Source organism: Gorilla gorilla, chromosome 1 (assembly GCF_029281585.2).
Source record: "Gorilla gorilla gorilla isolate KB3781 chromosome 1, NHGRI_mGorGor1-v2.1_pri, whole genome shotgun sequence".
Classification (NCBI taxonomy): Eukaryota; Metazoa; Chordata; class Mammalia; order Primates; family Hominidae; genus Gorilla; species Gorilla gorilla.
The window spans coordinates 16,764,224-16,780,239 of NC_073224.2; the positions used below are offsets into that span (position 1 = coordinate 16,764,224).

At 66.7% G+C, this 16,016-nt stretch overlaps 7 non-coding genes across 7 annotated transcripts; all 7 read right to left on the reverse strand.

Annotated features, from left to right (window-relative positions):
* Positions 1-1,492: 1,492 nt before the first annotated feature.
* On the reverse strand, positions 1,493-1,611 carry LOC129529710 (5S ribosomal RNA). The gene has a single exon (XR_008675262.1). It is a non-coding gene; the product is annotated as a 5S ribosomal RNA (ribosomal RNA).
* Positions 1,612-3,740: 2,129 nt separating this feature from the next.
* On the reverse strand, positions 3,741-3,859 carry LOC129529708 (5S ribosomal RNA). The gene has a single exon (XR_008675261.1). It is a non-coding gene; the product is annotated as a 5S ribosomal RNA (ribosomal RNA).
* Positions 3,860-5,988: 2,129 nt separating this feature from the next.
* On the reverse strand, positions 5,989-6,107 carry LOC129529707 (5S ribosomal RNA). Its single transcript, XR_008675260.1, has one exon. It is a non-coding gene; the product is annotated as a 5S ribosomal RNA (ribosomal RNA).
* Positions 6,108-8,236: 2,129 nt separating this feature from the next.
* Positions 8,237-8,355, reverse strand: LOC129529706 (5S ribosomal RNA). Its single transcript, XR_008675259.1, has one exon. It is a non-coding gene; the product is annotated as a 5S ribosomal RNA (ribosomal RNA).
* Positions 8,356-10,484: 2,129 nt separating this feature from the next.
* On the reverse strand, positions 10,485-10,603 carry LOC129529705 (5S ribosomal RNA). The gene has a single exon (XR_008675258.1). It is a non-coding gene; the product is annotated as a 5S ribosomal RNA (ribosomal RNA).
* Positions 10,604-12,732: 2,129 nt separating this feature from the next.
* Positions 12,733-12,851, reverse strand: LOC129529704 (5S ribosomal RNA). The gene has a single exon (XR_008675257.1). It is a non-coding gene; the product is annotated as a 5S ribosomal RNA (ribosomal RNA).
* A 2,129-nt stretch (positions 12,852-14,980) lies between these two features.
* On the reverse strand, positions 14,981-15,099 carry LOC129529703 (5S ribosomal RNA). The gene has a single exon (XR_008675256.1). It is a non-coding gene; the product is annotated as a 5S ribosomal RNA (ribosomal RNA).
* Between the last annotated feature and the right edge of the window lie 917 nt (positions 15,100-16,016).

Below are 16,016 nucleotides of genomic sequence, written 5' to 3' on the forward strand. Positions count from 1 at the left end.
ACACACACTGACACACACACACACAGAGACACACACACACAGACACACGCACACCCACACACACGCGCACGCACACACACACGCGGCTTGAAGGAGAGCAAGGACGAGATCGATGGAGAGATAGAAACCGAGTGAGGGAGAGAGACAGCGATCGACAGAGAGAGGGGAGGGCGAGAGGGAAGGAGACAGACAGGCTGAGAAAGAGAGAGGGACAGAGAAAGAGAGAGAGAGACAGAGAGACGGAGGGAAAACGGCAGAAGTAGCGCGAGGTCCACGGGGAAACCTAGAAGAGAGAGGCGGAGGGAGCTAGAGAGCGAGAGCGATAGAGACTGAGAGAGGAAGCGTCCGGCTCCGTTAGGCAGCGCCCTCTTGAGCAGGTCGGGATAGGGTGGAGGGGGCTTGGGCTGCGCCAGAACACGGGGGCCAGGCGGTCCGTGCGAGAGGACCGACGGAGCGCTGAGACGGGCTTTTTCTTGGATGAATTGCTTGCTTTGGAGGTGGGTTTCGTAGGCTCCTGCCTTTCTTGGCACCTCCCTGTGCTCTGGGTGCCTTGCGGCGGGCCCCGAGATTTGCAGAGCGCGCCCGCCCGTTTGGCGGGAGCCGTGGCACCGGGCGGGCCCGGAGGCCTGGGTCTCTGGCGTGTCCTCGGGACTGGAGTCGTGGACACGAAGTCGGGGGCATTGGGAATCCCGGGTGCACAGGGACTGTTTTCCTGGTGGCTGGCGAAGCAATGTCCTTCCCCCGGGTAAAGCAGCCCATGCGTTCTGGAGCCGAGGTCTTGGTTGGCGTCCGTGGCACCCGCTGCCCCTGCCCGCCCCTTGCCCCGGTTTGGAAGGGTGCGACGACGGCGCCCGATGGGTGAATTGAATGGCCTGGGCGTTCCGGGAGCGGGAAGGCACCGCGAACGGACGGGACCCCGCGGCTGCGACTTTGGGGTCCGGCCCCCTGCCCTCCCAGGCTGGAGCCGGGCGCCTGGCGGGGCGGCGGCGAGGCGGAAGCGGTGGGACGCTGCTGCCCGGCGTGCAGTAGGGGCGGACCCCCAGGAGGAGGACCCCGGCTGCGGCGGGGGTGTAGGTGGGCGGTAAAGGGGGAGCAGAGTCAGGGGAGGTTGGGAAGCATGGCGACTGTAGGGGGAAGGGAGGCAGCGGGGAAGCCAAAAAAGCCTGCAGCAGGCCGTGCGGGCGCGGTGGCTCCCGCCTGTAATCCCAGCACTCTGGGAGGCAGAGGCGGGTGGGTCACGAGGTCAGGAGCTCGAGACCATCCCGGCTAACAGGGTGAAACCCCGTCTCTAGGAAAAAGAGAAAAAATTAGCCGGGCGAGGTGGCGGGCGCCTGTAGGCCCAGCTACTCGGGAGGCTGAGGCCGGAGAATGGCGTGAACCCGGGAGGCGGAGCTTGCAGTGAGCCGAGATGGCGCCACTGCACTCCAGCCTGGGCGACAGAGCGAGACTCCGTCTGGAAGAAAAGGAAAGAAAAGCAGAAAGCCAAAGAAAAAGCCTACAGCACCCGGTATTCCCAGGCGGTCTCCCATCCAAGTACTAACCAGGCCCGACCCTGCTTAGCTTCCGAGATCAGACGAGATCGGGCGCGTTCAGGGTGGTATGGCCGTAGACGCCCGAGGAGGCGCCTGGCTGCCCCAAGAGCCCGGCCGGGCCGTGCCCGCCGGATTGCAGCCGTCACCGCCGGCCCGGGGCCGCGGGGCTCGGATCGGGGACCCCCGAGCCGCTGGCCCGCGGCCTTCCCCCGGCTCCCGTGCTCCCGAGGTTCCACCACATCGGGCCCGCTGGGAGCAGGGAGTGCTCCGAGGCGTCAGGGCCCAGGGCCCACGATCCTGTGACGCCCTCCGTTCCTCCGCCCTGTGGCGGAGGAAGCGTTTTGGATCCCTCGCCGCACAGGGGCTCCTGCGAGGCCCCCTCTTGCCCCACCCACCCAGAGCCGTGAGTGCTGGCCAAAGGCCAACAGCCGGCCTAGCCGCGCGGTGCCTTTCTCTCACAACGCCCCCACCACGGTCGCTGGTCTCGACCAAGACCCGGCCGGGGGGCAAGAGGGCGTGGGGTGTAGCCGGTCGTGGGGTGGCCCCGTTTTGCGCCGGGCTGGCACTAGGGGCGGCGGCCTGATCTCGGGTGAGAGGGCCTGAGAGAAACCCAGACACACCCCACCACCAGCAGGAGCAAATCCACTCCCCCACACACAGACACACCCGGGCGCGCTCGCACGCGCGCTCGCGGACACACACACACACAGAAACACACACACACTGACACACACACACACAGAGACACACACACACAGACACACGCACACCCACACACACGCGCACGCACACACACACGCGGCTTGAAGGAGAGCAAGGACGAGATCGATGGAGAGATAGAAACCGAGTGAGGGAGAGAGACAGCGATCGACAGAGAGAGGGGAGGGCGAGAGGGAAGGAGACAGACAGGCTGAGAAAGAGAGAGGGACAGAGAAAGAGAGAGAGAGACAGAGAGACGGAGGGAAAACGGCAGAAGTAGCGCGAGGTCCACGGGGAAACCTAGAAGAGAGAGGCGGAGGGAGCTAGAGAGCGAGAGCAATAGAGACTGAGAGAGGAAGCGTCCGGCTCCGTTAGGCAGCGCCCTCTTGAGCAGGTCGGGATAGGGTGGAGGGGGCTTGGGCTGCGCCAGAACACGGGGGCCAGGCGGTCCGTGCGAGAGGACCGACGGAGCGCTGAGACGGGCTTTTTCTTGGATGAATTGCTTGCTTTGGAGGTGGGTTTCGTAGGCTCCTGCCTTTCTTGGCACCTCCCTGTGCTCTGGGTGCCTTGCGGCGGGCCCCGAGATTTGCAGAGCGCGCCCGCCCGTTTGGCAGGAGCCGTGGCACCGGGCGGGCCCGGAGGCCTGGGTCTCTGGCGTGTCCTCGGGACTGGAGTCGTGGACACGAAGTCGGGGGCATTGGGAATCCCGGGTGCACAGGGACTGTTTTCCTGGTGGCTGGCGAAGCAATGTCCTTCCCCCGGGTAAAGCAGCCCATGCGTTCTGGAGCCGAGGTCTTGGTTGGCGTCCGTGGCACCCGCTGCCCCTGCCCGCCCCTTGCCCCGGTTTGGAAGGGTGCGACGACGGCGCCCGATGGGTGAATTGAATGGCCTGGGCGTTCCGGGAGCGGGAAGGCACCGCGAACGGACGGGACCCCGCGGCTGCGACTTTGGGGTCCGGCCCCCTGCCCTCCCAGGCTGGAGCCGGGCGCCTGGCGGGGCGGCGGCGAGGCGGAAGCGGTGGGACGCTGCTGCCCGGCGTGCAGTAGGGGCGGACCCCCAGGAGGAGGACCCCGGCTGCGGCGGGGGTGTAGGTGGGCGGTAAAGGGGGAGCAGAGTCAGGGGAGGTTGGGAAGCATGGCGACTGTAGGGGGAAGGGAGGCAGCGGGGAAGCCAAAAAAGCCTGCAGCAGGCCGTGCGGGCGCGGTGGCTCCCGCCTGTAATCCCAGCACTCTGGGAGGCAGAGGCGGGTGGGTCACGAGGTCAGGAGCTCGAGACCATCCCGGCTAACAGGGTGAAACCCCGTCTCTAGGAAAAAGAGAAAAAATTAGCCAGGCGAGGTGGCGGGCGCCTGTAGGCCCAGCTACTCGGGAGGCTGAGGCCGGAGAATGGCGTGAACCCGGGAGGCGGAGCTTGCAGTGAGCCGAGATGGCGCCACTGCACTCCAGCCTGGGCGACAGAGCGAGACTCCGTCTGGAAGAAAAGGAAAGAAAAGCAGAAAGCCAAAGAAAAAGCCTACAGCACCCGGTATTCCCAGGCGGTCTCCCATCCAAGTACTAACCAGGCCCGACCCTGCTTAGCTTCCGAGATCAGACGAGATCGGGCGCGTTCAGGGTGGTATGGCCGTAGACGCCCGAGGAGGCGCCTGGCTGCCCCAAGAGCCCGGCCGGGCCGTGCCCGCCGGATTGCAGCCGTCACCGCCGGCCCGGGGCCGCGGGGCTCGGATCGGGGACCCCCGAGCCGCTGGCCCGCGGCCTTCCCCCGGCTCCCGTGCTCCCGAGGTTCCACCACATCGGGCCCGCTGGGAGCAGGGAGTGCTCCGAGGCGTCAGGGCCCAGGGCCCACGATCCTGTGACGCCCTCCGTTCCTCCGCCCTGTGGCGGAGGCAGCGTTTTGGATCCCTCGCCGCACAGGGGCTCCTGCGAGGCCCCCTCTTGCCCCACCCACCCAGAGCCGTGAGTGCTGGCCAAAGGCCAACAGCCGGCCTAGCCGCGCGGTGCCTTTCTCTCACAACGCCCCCACCACGGTCGCTGGTCTCGACCAAGACCCGGCCGGGGGGCAAGAGGGCGTGGGGTGTAGCCGGTCGTGGGGTGGCCCCGTTTTGCGCCGGGCTGGCACTAGGGGCGGCGGCCTGATCTCGGGTGAGAGGGCCTGAGAGAAACCCAGACACACCCCACCACCAGCAGGAGCAAATCCACTCCCCCACACACAGACACACCCGGGCGCGCTCGCACGCGCGCTCGCGGACACACACACACACAGAAACACACACACACTGACACACACACACACAGAGACACACACACACAGACACACGCACACCCACACACACGCGCACGCACACACACACGCGGCTTGAAGGAGAGCAAGGACGAGATCGATGGAGAGATAGAAACCGAGTGAGGGAGAGAGACAGCGATCGACAGAGAGAGGGGAGGGCGAGAGGGAAGGAGACAGACAGGCTGAGAAAGAGAGAGGGACAGAGAAAGAGAGAGAGAGACAGAGAGACGGAGGGAAAACGGCAGAAGTAGCGCGAGGTCCACGGGGAAACCTAGAAGAGAGAGGCGGAGGGAGCTAGAGAGCGAGAGCGATAGAGACTGAGAGAGGAAGCGTCCGGCTCCGTTAGGCAGCGCCCTCTTGAGCAGGTCGGGATAGGGTGGAGGGGGCTTGGGCTGCGCCAGAACACGGGGGCCAGGCGGTCCGTGCGAGAGGACCGACGGAGCGCTGAGACGGGCTTTTTCTTGGATGAATTGCTTGCTTTGGAGGTGGGTTTCGTAGGCTCCTGCCTTTCTTGGCACCTCCCTGTGCTCTGGGTGCCTTGCGGCGGGCCCCGAGATTTGCAGAGCGCGCCCGCCCGTTTGGCGGGAGCCGTGGCACCGGGCGGGCCCGGAGGCCTGGGTCTCTGGCGTGTCCTCGGGACTGGAGTCGTGGACACGAAGTCGGGGGCATTGGGAATCCCGGGTGCACAGGGACTGTTTTCCTGGTGGCTGGCGAAGCAATGTCCTTCCCCCGGGTAAAGCAGCCCATGCGTTCTGGAGCCGAGGTCTTGGTTGGCGTCCGTGGCACCCGCTGCCCCTGCCCGCCCCTTGCCCCGGTTTGGAAGGGTGCGACGACGGCGCCCGATGGGTGAATTGAATGGCCTGGGCGTTCCGGGAGCGGGAAGGCACCGCGAACGGACGGGACCCCGCGGCTGCGACTTTGGGGTCCGGCCCCCTGCCCTCCCAGGCTGGAGCCGGGCGCCTGGCGGGGCGGCGGCGAGGCGGAAGCGGTGGGACGCTGCTGCCCGGCGTGCAGTAGGGGCGGACCCCCAGGAGGAGGACCCCGGCTGCGGCGGGGGTGTAGGTGGGCGGTAAAGGGGGAGCAGAGTCAGGGGAGGTTGGGAAGCATGGCGACTGTAGGGGGAAGGGAGGCAGCGGGGAAGCCAAAAAAGCCTGCAGCAGGCCGTGCGGGCGCGGTGGCTCCCGCCTGTAATCCCAGCACTCTGGGAGGCAGAGGCGGGTGGGTCACGAGGTCAGGAGCTCGAGACCATCCCGGCTAACAGGGTGAAACCCCGTCTCTAGGAAAAAGAGAAAAAATTAGCCGGGCGAGGTGGCGGGCGCCTGTAGGCCCAGCTACTCGGGAGGCTGAGGCCGGAGAATGGCGTGAACCCGGGAGGCGGAGCTTGCAGTGAGCCGAGATGGCGCCACTGCACTCCAGCCTGGGCGACAGAGCGAGACTCCGTCTGGAAGAAAAGGAAAGAAAAGCAGAAAGCCAAAGAAAAAGCCTACAGCACCCGGTATTCCCAGGCGGTCTCCCATCCAAGTACTAACCAGGCCCGACCCTGCTTAGCTTCCGAGATCAGACGAGATCGGGCGCGTTCAGGGTGGTATGGCCGTAGACGCCCGAGGAGGCGCCTGGCTGCCCCAAGAGCCCGGCCGGGCCGTGCCCGCCGGATTGCAGCCGTCACCGCCGGCCCGGGGCCGCGGGGCTCGGATCGGGGACCCCCGAGCCGCTGGCCCGCGGCCTTCCCCCGGCTCCCGTGCTCCCGAGGTTCCACCACATCGGGCCCGCTGGGAGCAGGGAGTGCTCCGAGGCGTCAGGGCCCAGGGCCCACGATCCTGTGACGCCCTCCGTTCCTCCGCCCTGTGGCGGAGGCAGCGTTTTGGATCCCTCGCCGCACAGGGGCTCCTGCGAGGCCCCCTCTTGCCCCACCCACCCAGAGCCGTGAGTGCTGGCCAAAGGCCAACAGCCGGCCTAGCCGCGCGGTGCCTTTCTCTCACAACGCCCCCACCACGGTCGCTGGTCTCGACCAAGACCCGGCCGGGGGGCAAGAGGGCGTGGGGTGTAGCCGGTCGTGGGGTGGCCCCGTTTTGCGCCGGGCTGGCACTAGGGGCGGCGGCCTGATCTCGGGTGAGAGGGCCTGAGAGAAACCCAGACACACCCCACCACCAGCAGGAGCAAATCCACTCCCCCACACACAGACACACCCGGGCGCGCTCGCACGCGCGCTCGCGGACACACACACACACAGAAACACACACACACTGACACACACACACACAGAGACACACACACACAGACACACGCACACCCACACACACGCGCACGCACACACACACGCGGCTTGAAGGAGAGCAAGGACGAGATCGATGGAGAGATAGAAACCGAGTGAGGGAGAGAGACAGCGATCGACAGAGAGAGGGGAGGGCGAGAGGGAAGGAGACAGACAGGCTGAGAAAGAGAGAGGGACAGAGAAAGAGAGAGAGAGACAGAGAGACGGAGGGAAAACGGCAGAAGTAGCGCGAGGTCCACGGGGAAACCTAGAAGAGAGAGGCGGAGGGAGCTAGAGAGCGAGAGCGATAGAGACTGAGAGAGGAAGCGTCCGGCTCCGTTAGGCAGCGCCCTCTTGAGCAGGTCGGGATAGGGTGGAGGGGGCTTGGGCTGCGCCAGAACACGGGGGCCAGGCGGTCCGTGCGAGAGGACCGACGGAGCGCTGAGACGGGCTTTTTCTTGGATGAATTGCTTGCTTTGGAGGTGGGTTTCGTAGGCTCCTGCCTTTCTTGGCACCTCCCTGTGCTCTGGGTGCCTTGCGGCGGGCCCCGAGATTTGCAGAGCACGCCCGCCCGTTTGGCGGGAGCCGTGGCACCGGGCGGGCCCGGAGGCCTGGGTCTCTGGCGTGTCCTCGGGACTGGAGTCGTGGACACGAAGTCGGGGGCATTGGGAATCCCGGGTGCACAGGGACTGTTTTCCTGGTGGCTGGCGAAGCAATGTCCTTCCCCCGGGTAAAGCAGCCCATGCGTTCTGGAGCCGAGGTCTTGGTTGGCGTCCGTGGCACCCGCTGCCCCTGCCCGCCCCTTGCCCCGGTTTGGAAGGGTGCGACGACGGCGCCCGATGGGTGAATTGAATGGCCTGGGCGTTCCGGGAGCGGGAAGGCACCGCGAACGGACGGGACCCCGCGGCTGCGACTTTGGGGTCCGGCCCCCTGCCCTCCCAGGCTGGAGCCGGGCGCCTGGCGGGGCGGCGGCGAGGCGGAAGCGGTGGGACGCTGCTGCCCGGCGTGCAGTAGGGGCGGACCCCCAGGAGGAGGACCCCGGCTGCGGCGGGGGTGTAGGTGGGCGGTAAAGGGGGAGCAGAGTCAGGGGAGGTTGGGAAGCATGGCGACTGTAGGGGGAAGGGAGGCAGCGGGGAAGCCAAAAAAGCCTGCAGCAGGCCGTGCGGGCGCGGTGGCTCCCGCCTGTAATCCCAGCACTCTGGGAGGCAGAGGCGGGTGGGTCACGAGGTCAGGAGCTCGAGACCATCCCGGCTAACAGGGTGAAACCCCGTCTCTAGGAAAAAGAGAAAAAATTAGCCGGGCGAGGTGGCGGGCGCCTGTAGGCCCAGCTACTCGGGAGGCTGAGGCCGGAGAATGGCGTGAACCCGGGAGGCGGAGCTTGCAGTGAGCCGAGATGGCGCCACTGCACTCCAGCCTGGGCGACAGAGCGAGACTCCGTCTGGAAGAAAAGGAAAGAAAAGCAGAAAGCCAAAGAAAAAGCCTACAGCACCCGGTATTCCCAGGCGGTCTCCCATCCAAGTACTAACCAGGCCCGACCCTGCTTAGCTTCCGAGATCAGACGAGATCGGGCGCGTTCAGGGTGGTATGGCCGTAGACGCCCGAGGAGGCGCCTGGCTGCCCCAAGAGCCCGGCCGGGCCGTGCCCGCCGGATTGCAGCCGTCACCGCCGGCCCGGGGCCGCGGGGCTCGGATCGGGGACCCCCGAGCCGCTGGCCCGCGGCCTTCCCCCGGCTCCCGTGCTCCCGAGGTTCCACCACATCGGGCCCGCTGGGAGCAGGGAGTGCTCCGAGGCGTCAGGGCCCAGGGCCCACGATCCTGTGACGCCCTCCGTTCCTCCGCCCTGTGGCGGAGGCAGCGTTTTGGATCCCTCGCCGCACAGGGGCTCCTGCGAGGCCCCCTCTTGCCCCACCCACCCAGAGCCGTGAGTGCTGGCCAAAGGCCAACAGCCGGCCTAGCCGCGCGGTGCCTTTCTCTCACAACGCCCCCACCACGGTCGCTGGTCTCGACCAAGACCCGGCCGGGGGGCAAGAGGGCGTGGGGTGTAGCCGGTCGTGGGGTGGCCCCGTTTTGCGCCGGGCTGGCACTAGGGGCGGCGGCCTGATCTCGGGTGAGAGGGCCTGAGAGAAACCCAGACACACCCCACCACCAGCAGGAGCAAATCCACTCCCCCACACACAGACACACCCGGGCGCGCTCGCACGCGCGCTCGCGGACACACACACACACAGAAACACACACACACTGACACACACACACACAGAGACACACACACACAGACACACGCACACCCACACACACGCGCACGCACACACACACGCGGCTTGAAGGAGAGCAAGGACGAGATCGATGGAGAGATAGAAACCGAGTGAGGGAGAGAGACAGCGATCGACAGAGAGAGGGGAGGGCGAGAGGGAAGGAGACAGACAGGCTGAGAAAGAGAGAGGGACAGAGAAAGAGAGAGAGAGACAGAGAGACGGAGGGAAAACGGCAGAAGTAGCGCGAGGTCCACGGGGAAACCTAGAAGAGAGAGGCGGAGGGAGCTAGAGAGCGAGAGCGATAGAGACTGAGAGAGGAAGCGTCCGGCTCCGTTAGGCAGCGCCCTCTTGAGCAGGTCGGGATAGGGTGGAGGGGGCTTGGGCTGCGCCAGAACACGGGGGCCAGGCGGTCCGTGCGAGAGGACCGACGGAGCGCTGAGACGGGCTTTTTCTTGGATGAATTGCTTGCTTTGGAGGTGGGTTTCGTAGGCTCCTGCCTTTCTTGGCACCTCCCTGTGCTCTGGGTGCCTTGCGGCGGGCCCCGAGATTTGCAGAGCGCGCCCGCCCGTTTGGCGGGAGCCGTGGCACCGGGCGGGCCCGGAGGCCTGGGTCTCTGGCGTGTCCTCGGGACTGGAGTCGTGGACACGAAGTCGGGGGCATTGGGAATCCCGGGTGCACAGGGACTGTTTTCCTGGTGGCTGGCGAAGCAATGTCCTTCCCCCGGGTAAAGCAGCCCATGCGTTCTGGAGCCGAGGTCTTGGTTGGCGTCCGTGGCACCCGCTGCCCCTGCCCGCCCCTTGCCCCGGTTTGGAAGGGTGCGACGACGGCGCCCGATGGGTGAATTGAATGGCCTGGGCGTTCCGGGAGCGGGAAGGCACCGCGAACGGACGGGACCCCGCGGCTGCGACTTTGGGGTCCGGCCCCCTGCCCTCCCAGGCTGGAGCCGGGCGCCTGGCGGGGCGGCGGCGAGGCGGAAGCGGTGGGACGCTGCTGCCCGGCGTGCAGTAGGGGCGGACCCCCAGGAGGAGGACCCCGGCTGCGGCGGGGGTGTAGGTGGGCGGTAAAGGGGGAGCAGAGTCAGGGGAGGTTGGGAAGCATGGCGACTGTAGGGGGAAGGGAGGCAGCGGGGAAGCCAAAAAAGCCTGCAGCAGGCCGTGCGGGCGCGGTGGCTCCCGCCTGTAATCCCAGCACTCTGGGAGGCAGAGGCGGGTGGGTCACGAGGTCAGGAGCTCGAGACCATCCCGGCTAACAGGGTGAAACCCCGTCTCTAGGAAAAAGAGAAAAAATTAGCCGGGCGAGGTGGCGGGCGCCTGTAGGCCCAGCTACTCGGGAGGCTGAGGCCGGAGAATGGCGTGAACCCGGGAGGCGGAGCTTGCAGTGAGCCGAGATGGCGCCACTGCACTCCAGCCTGGGCGACAGAGCGAGACTCCGTCTGGAAGAAAAGGAAAGAAAAGCAGAAAGCCAAAGAAAAAGCCTACAGCACCCGGTATTCCCAGGCGGTCTCCCATCCAAGTACTAACCAGGCCCGACCCTGCTTAGCTTCCGAGATCAGACGAGATCGGGCGCGTTCAGGGTGGTATGGCCGTAGACGCCCGAGGAGGCGCCTGGCTGCCCCAAGAGCCCGGCCGGGCCGTGCCCGCCGGATTGCAGCCGTCACCGCCGGCCCGGGGCCGCGGGGCTCGGATCGGGGACCCCCGAGCCGCTGGCCCGCGGCCTTCCCCCGGCTCCCGTGCTCCCGAGGTTCCACCACATCGGGCCCGCTGGGAGCAGGGAGTGCTCCGAGGCGTCAGGGCCCAGGGCCCACCATCCTGGGACGCCCTCCGTTCCTCCGCCCTGTGGCGGACGCAGCGTTTTGGATCCCTCGCCGCACAGGGGCTCCTGCGAGGCCCCCTCTTGCCCCACCCACCCAGAGCCGTCAGTGCTGGCCAAAGGCCTACAGCCGGCCTAGCCGCGCGGTGCCTTTCTCTCACAACGCCCCCACCACGGTCGCTGGTCTCGACCAAGACCCGGCCGGGGGGCAAGAGGGCGTGGGGTGTAGCCGGTCGTGGGGTGGCCCCGTTTTGCGCCGGGCTGGCACTAGGGGCGGCGGCCTGATCTCGGGTGAGAGGGCCTGAGAGAAACCCAGACACACCCCACCACCAGCAGGAGCAAATCCACTCCCCCACACACAGACACACCCGGGCGCGCTCGCACGCGCGCTCGCGGACACACACACACACAGAAACACACACACACTGACACACACACACACAGAGACACACACACACAGACACACGCACACCCACACACACGCGCACGCACACACACACGCGGCTTGAAGGAGAGCAAGGACGAGATCGATGGAGAGATAGAAACCGAGTGAGGGAGAGAGACAGCGATCGACAGAGAGAGGGGAGGGCGAGAGGGAAGGAGACAGACAGGCTGAGAAAGAGAGAGGGACAGAGAAAGAGAGAGAGAGACAGAGAGACGGAGGGAAAACGGCAGAAGTAGCGCGAGGTCCACGGGGAAACCTAGAAGAGAGAGGCGGAGGGAGCTAGAGAGCGAGAGCGATAGAGACTGAGAGAGGAAGCGTCCGGCTCCGTTAGGCAGCGCCCTCTTGAGCAGGTCGGGATAGGGTGGAGGGGGCTTGGGCTGCGCCAGAACACGGGGGCCAGGCGGTCCGTGCGAGAGGACCGACGGAGCGCTGAGACGGGCTTTTTCTTGGATGAATTGCTTGCTTTGGAGGTGGGTTTCGTAGGCTCCTGCCTTTCTTGGCACCTCCCTGTGCTCTGGGTGCCTTGCGGCGGGCCCCGAGATTTGCAGAGCGCGCCCGCCCGTTTGGCGGGAGCCGTGGCACCGGGCGGGCCCGGAGGCCTGGGTCTCTGGCGTGTCCTCGGGACTGGAGTCGTGGACACGAAGTCGGGGGCATTGGGAATCCCGGGTGCACAGGGACTGTTTTCCTGGTGGCTGGCGAAGCAATGTCCTTCCCCCGGGTAAAGCAGCCCATGCGTTCTGGAGCCGAGGTCTTGGTTGGCGTCCGTGGCACCCGCTGCCCCTGCCCGCCCCTTGCCCCGGTTTGGAAGGGTGCGACGACGGCGCCCGATGGGTGAATTGAATGGCCTGGGCGTTCCGGGAGCGGGAAGGCACCGCGAACGGACGGGACCCCGCGGCTGCGACTTTGGGGTCCGGCCCCCTGCCCTCCCAGGCTGGAGCCGGGCGCCTGGCGGGGCGGCGGCGAGGCGGAAGCGGTGGGACGCTGCTGCCCGGCGTGCAGTAGGGGCGGACCCCCAGGAGGAGGACCCCGGCTGCGGCGGGGGTGTAGGTGGGCGGTAAAGGGGGAGCAGAGTCAGGGGAGGTTGGGAAGCATGGCGACTGTAGGGGGAAGGGAGGCAGCGGGGAAGCCAAAAAAGCCTGCAGCAGGCCGTGCGGGCGCGGTGGCTCCCGCCTGTAATCCCAGCACTCTGGGAGGCAGAGGCGGGTGGGTCACGAGGTCAGGAGCTCGAGACCATCCCGGCTAACAGGGTGAAACCCCGTCTCTAGGAAAAAGAGAAAAAATTAGCCGGGCGAGGTGGCGGGCGCCTGTAGGCCCAGCTACTCGGGAGGCTGAGGCCGGAGAATGGCGTGAACCCGGGAGGCGGAGCTTGCAGTGAGCCGAGATGGCGCCACTGCACTCCAGCCTGGGCGACAGAGCGAGACTCCGTCTGGAAGAAAAGGAAAGAAAAGCAGAAAGCCAAAGAAAAAGCCTACAGCACCCGGTATTCCCAGGCGGTCTCCCATCCAAGTACTAACCAGGCCCGACCCTGCTTAGCTTCCGAGATCAGACGAGATCGGGCGCGTTCAGGGTGGTATGGCCGTAGACGCCCGAGGAGGCGCCTGGCTGCCCCAAGAGCCCGGCCGGGCCGTGCCCGCCGGATTGCAGCCGTCACCGCCGGCCCGGGGCCGCGGGGCTCGGATCGGGGACCCCCGAGCCGCTGGCCCGCGGCCTTCCCCCGGCTCCCGTGCTCCCGAGGTTCCACCACATCGGGCCCGCTGGGAGCAGGGAGTGCTCCGAGGCGTCAGGGCCCAGGGCCCACCATCCTGGGACGCCCTCCGTTCCTCCGCCCTGTGGCGGACGCAGCGTTTTGGATCCCTCGCCGCACAGGGGCTCCTGCGAGGCCCCCTCTTGCCCCACCCACCCAGAGCCGTCAGTGCTGGCCAAAGGCCTACAGCCGGCCTAGCCGCGCGGTGCCTTTCTCTCACAACGCCCCCACCACGGTCGCTGGTCTCGACCAAGACCCGGCCGGGGGGCAAGAGGGCGTGGGGTGTAGCCGGTCGTGGGGTGGCCCCGTTTTGCGCCGGGCTGGCACTAGGGGCGGCGGCCTGATCTCGGGTGAGAGGGCCTGAGAGAAACCCAGACACACCCCACCACCAGCAGGAGCAAATCCACTCCCCCACACACAGACACACCCGGGCGCGCTCGCACGCGCGCTCGCGGACACACACACACACAGAAACACACACACACTGACACACACACACACAGAGACACACACACACAGACACACGCACACCCACACACACGCGCACGCACACACACACGCGGCTTGAAGGAGAGCAAGGACGAGATCGATGGAGAGATAGAAACCGAGTGAGGGAGAGAGACAGCGATCGACAGAGAGAGGGGAGGGCGAGAGGGAAGGAGACAGACAGGCTGAGAAAGAGAGAGGGACAGAGAAAGAGAGAGAGAGACAGAGAGACGGAGGGAAAACGGCAGAAGTAGCGCGAGGTCCACGGGGAAACCTAGAAGAGAGAGGCGGAGGGAGCTAGAGAGCGAGAGCGATAGAGACTGAGAGAGGAAGCGTCCGGCTCCGTTAGGCAGCGCCCTCTTGAGCAGGTCGGGATAGGGTGGAGGGGGCTTGGGCTGCGCCAGAACACGGGGGCCAGGCGGTCCGTGCGAGAGGACCGACGGAGCGCTGAGACGGGCTTTTTCTTGGATGAATTGCTTGCTTTGGAGGTGGGTTTCGTAGGCTCCTGCCTTTCTTGGCACCTCCCTGTGCTCTGGGTGCCTTGCGGCGGGCCCCGAGATTTGCAGAGCGCGCCCGCCCGTTTGGCGGGAGCCGTGGCACCGGGCGGGCCCGGAGGCCTGGGTCTCTGGCGTGTCCTCGGGACTGGAGTCGTGGACACGAAGTCGGGGGCATTGGGAATCCCGGGTGCACAGGGACTGTTTTCCTGGTGGCTGGCGAAGCAATGTCCTTCCCCCGGGTAAAGCAGCCCATGCGTTCTGGAGCCGAGGTCTTGGTTGGCGTCCGTGGCACCCGCTGCCCCTGCCCGCCCCTTGCCCCAGTTTGGAAGGGTGCGACGACGGCGCCCGATGGGTGAATTGAATGGCCTGGGCGTTCCGGGAGCGGGAAGGCACCGCGAACGGACGGGACCCCGCGGCTGCGACTTTGGGGTCCGGCCCCCTGCCCTCCCAGGCTGGAGCCGGGCGCCTGGCGGGGCGGCGGCGAGGCGGAAGCGGTGGGACGCTGCTGCCCGGCGTGCAGTAGGGGCGGACCCCCAGGAGGAGGACCCCGGCTGCGGCGGGGGTGTAGGTGGGCGGTAAAGGGGGAGCAGAGTCAGGGGAGGTTGGGAAGCATGGCGACTGTAGGGGGAAGGGAGGCAGCGGGGAAGCCAAAAAAGCCTGCAGCAGGCCGTGCGGGCGCGGTGGCTCCCGCCTGTAATCCCAGCACTCTGGGAGGCAGAGGCGGGTGGGTCACGAGGTCAGGAGCTCGAGACCATCCCGGCTAACAGGGTGAAACCCCGTCTCTAGGAAAAAGAGAAAAAATTAGCCGGGCGAGGTGGCGGGCGCCTGTAGGCCCAGCTACTCGGGAGGCTGAGGCCGGAGAATGGCGTGAACCCGGGAGGCGGAGCTTGCAGTGAGCCGAGATGGCGCCACTGCACTCCAGCCTGGGCGACAGAGCGAGACTCCGTCTGGAAGAAAAGGAAAGAAAAGCAGAAAGCCAAAGAAAAAGCCTACAGCACCCGGTATTCCCAGGCGGTCTCCCATCCAAGTACTAACCAGGCCCGACCCTGCTTAGCTTCCGAGATCAGACGAGATCGGGCGCGTTCAGGGTGGTATGGCCGTAGACGCCCGAGGAGGCGCCTGGCTGCCCCAAGAGCCCGGCCGGGCCGTGCCCGCCGGATTGCAGCCGTCACCGCCGGCCCGGGGCCGCGGGGCTCGGATCGGGGACCCCCGAGCCGCTGGCCCGCGGCCTTCCCCCGGCTCCCGTGCTCCCGAGGTTCCACCACATCGGGCCCGCTGGGAGCAGGGAGTGCTCCGAGGCGTCAGGGCCCAGGGCCCACCATCCTGGGACGCCCTCCGTTCCTCCGCCCTGTGGCGGACGCAGCGTTTTGGATCCCTCGCCGCACAGGGGCTCCTGCGAGGCCCCCTCTTGCCCCACCCACCCAGAGCCGTCAGTGCTGGCCAAAGGCCTACAGCCGGCCTAGCCGCGCGGTGCCTTTCTCTCACAACGCCCCCACCACGGTCGCTGGTCTCGACCAAGACCCGGCCGGGGGGCAAGAGGGCGTGGGGTGTAGCCGGTCGTGGGGTGGCCCCGTTTTGCGCCGGGCTGGCACTAGGGGCGGCGGCCTGATCTCGGGTGAGAGGGCCTGAGAGAAACCCAGACACACCCCACCACCAGCAGGAGCAAATCCACTCCCCCACACACAGACACACCCGGGCGCGCTCGCACGCGCGCTCGCGGACACACACACACACAGAAACACACACACACTGACACACACACACACAGAGACACACACACACAGACACACGCACACCCACACACACACGCACGCACACACACACGCGGCTTGAAGGAGAGCAAGGACGAGATCGATGGAGAGATAGAAACCGAGTGAGGGAGAGAGACAGCGATCGACAGAGAGAGGGGAGGGCGAGAGGGAAGGAGACAGACAGGCTGAGAAAGAGAGAGGGACAGAGAAAGAGAGAGAGAGACAGAGAGACGGAGGGAAAACGGCAGAAGTAGCGCGAGGTCCACGGGGA